The 2,561-nt window shown below is 41.3% G+C and overlaps 1 long non-coding RNA gene across 1 annotated transcript; it reads right to left on the bottom strand.

Annotated features, from left to right (window-relative positions):
- Positions 1-567: 567 nt before the first annotated feature.
- On the bottom strand, positions 568-1,977 carry LOC139829809 (uncharacterized). The gene is made up of 3 exons (XR_007854136.2): positions 1,778-1,977; positions 1,283-1,407; positions 568-1,131 (listed from the first exon to the last, which is right to left on the bottom strand). It is a non-coding gene; the product is annotated as an uncharacterized lncRNA (long non-coding RNA).
- Positions 1,978-2,561: the final 584 nt, after the last annotated feature.

The following is a 2,561-nucleotide window of genomic DNA, read 5'->3' as shown; positions in this document are numbered from 1 at the left end:
GCGAAAAGTGTACCACGCGGAAGATGTACGTGTAGGAGGAACTCCGCGGTGCCGCGTGTCGAGCGACCTAGAGGATGACTTCCCTTCGGAAAGGTCGATCTTTCACGAACGACACCCAAGTTGGCAGTGCATGCTCCCGGGGCCTTGCCCTCAAGAGAGCTAAAAACGATGCTGCTTACCAAACATGCTCTAAGTTGATTAAGGTTTCCCCATATAAGTGAGGCCATGATGGCTTTACGTTTTATAGTCATGTGCAATGAGAACGTATGGTGGTGTAAACCGTGTGTTTGGATTTAGACATATAAATGACCCCCAAAAATTTACACCAATAACATTACGAGTAGTAAATATGTTAGGAGTTGGTATATGTATTAATAAGTATCAATACATATACCAACTAGAGTTTGGTACAAATACGAGTAATAAACATAGAAAGTTCAGTAGGTGTTCAGTCTTGTGCTACCTATAAATTGGGAGGCCTACAAGCACCCTCTCATATCTATGAGCGGGAAGGCATAGAAAAGATGGTAGATAGTTGGAGAACCGAGACATATCAGTCAACCGCCATTGAGTGAAACATAGGACATATCATAATGCTCCAAATGAATGATGGTCATTTGACATGTTGGGAGTGAGAGGGATCAGAGATTCTACATCCTCGACTTGCTCCAGTCATCTCCAGTTTAATTGTCAAGAGGCAAGAGAGAGGATCTGTTCTTGCATGGAGAAGGCAAGACAGAGTATCTGTTGTCAGGGACGGAGCTGCTTCATTGGAAGTTGGAACTGGTGTCAGCTAACACCAATGATTTTTACAAATCTCTCAATAAATCTACACTAATCACTATTTATATGTGAAGCTGGCACCACTGAACATAGAGCTGACACCATCAGATCAAATTTCTAGCTTCGTCCCTGTCTGTTGCTGCATGGAGAAGTTGATGGTTGATCAATTTGCACCCTTACACCACAAATCAAGTTCAGCTCTGCACAGAAGTACTAGCACAAACACAACATGGATGATTAGCTTCGTTGGTTTCCTTCTTCTTGTCTGGACCAAATATCCAGGCAGCGGCGGCAGTGGGAACTAAGAAATACGATAATACTCTTTGCCGTTGCTCCCGTTTCTCCAAACTGTATGTTAAGAAAGAACACAAATTCATTCCTAATAATAAGATAAATTAAACATCCTTAAAAAACGCAAGCTTAAAATGACAAAATATGCTCGAAACTGCAAAATAAAAAGAGCACAAAGAATCAAGTAAAAGAGGAATCGTTTGCTTACAGTTTTTCGTGTTCTACCAAGCTGCGGGTTTCTTTCTGCACCTCAATTATTTTTTCTCTTAACTGTTCTAATGACCCAGGTCAAAAAAACTGTTCTAATGACACGTCGAGGCTGGTCTTGGGGCCCTGTTTTGAGCAAGAATGATGTAGACAACCGAAAGAATTAAACCTTCAATTATATTATACAATTATAAGCATAAAAATTCGTAAATACTACTCCCTCCGTCTGATGCAACTAAAATATGGATGTTGATACAACAAAAATACGTCTGATACAGATGTATTAGACAAAACTGAGTCACTTTTACGACTAGGACGAAGGGAGCAGATTGTTAGCAAACTGTGATATTACGAAATATCACCTATAAGTACCTTTAGCACATATTCTCAACATCTTTAGATCACATCTCCCAACAATTTCGCGGAACGATGAATACCCTAGAGGAAGAGAAAAGGGGGGGGGGAAGAAATTAGGAGCAAAGGAAGAGGGAATTACCTTGGATTCGATCCTCCCAACACCATCGTAGAAGAACCGGACAGGGTTCCGAGGGAAGGAGCCCTGCGAGATCGATCGCCGAAGAACGCGGCCTGCGGCGGACCTGAGGAACAACGACGAAGCCATCCTTCTGAAAAGGGGATCGGCAGCTCTCTTTTTTTTTCTCTACAGCCGGATCGTGTGATATTTGTGTGGGCAGTTTCCGGGTTTTCATAGTGGGTTTCAGAAACCTACTCCGTCTGGGATTTCGAAATCCATACTGAGACCGTATCATGTATCTTGCCGGGCTAATAGGCCAGATTTGTGCATCCACAGCCCACTATCGTCTAACCAAAGCGTGCGGCCCAAATGTCATCGTCTTTGGACACTACTACTCCTCTAAAAAAAACAGTACTACTTCCTTGCTATTTCATTTATTTTCGAGAATTTCATCGATGCATTAATAATCATCAACAACAGTATAAAGAGGCCAAAACGTAAAAAATAAGTGAGATCACAGTATCTTTACATTTTTTGATGATGTGCAATGAGAATGTATGGTGGTGTAAATGGTGTGTCTGGATTTGGACATATAACGACATATAACATTACGAGTGGTTCCAGAGTCTTAAATTATAGTAAATATTTTAGGAGTTGGTATATGTATTAATAAGTAACAATACATGTACCAACTAGGGTTTGGTACAAATAATAAACATAGAAAAAGCAGTAGGTGTTCAGTTTTGTGCTACCTATAAAACGGGAGGCCTACAAGCACCCCTCATGTCCATGAGCGGGAAGGCAT

This window comes from Lolium perenne, chromosome 6 (assembly GCF_019359855.2).
Source record: "Lolium perenne isolate Kyuss_39 chromosome 6, Kyuss_2.0, whole genome shotgun sequence".
Lineage (NCBI taxonomy): Eukaryota > Viridiplantae > Streptophyta > Magnoliopsida > Poales > Poaceae > Lolium > Lolium perenne.
The sequence above is the reverse complement of the archived record's forward strand: the minus strand, read 5'-3'. Positions and strand labels throughout refer to the sequence as shown.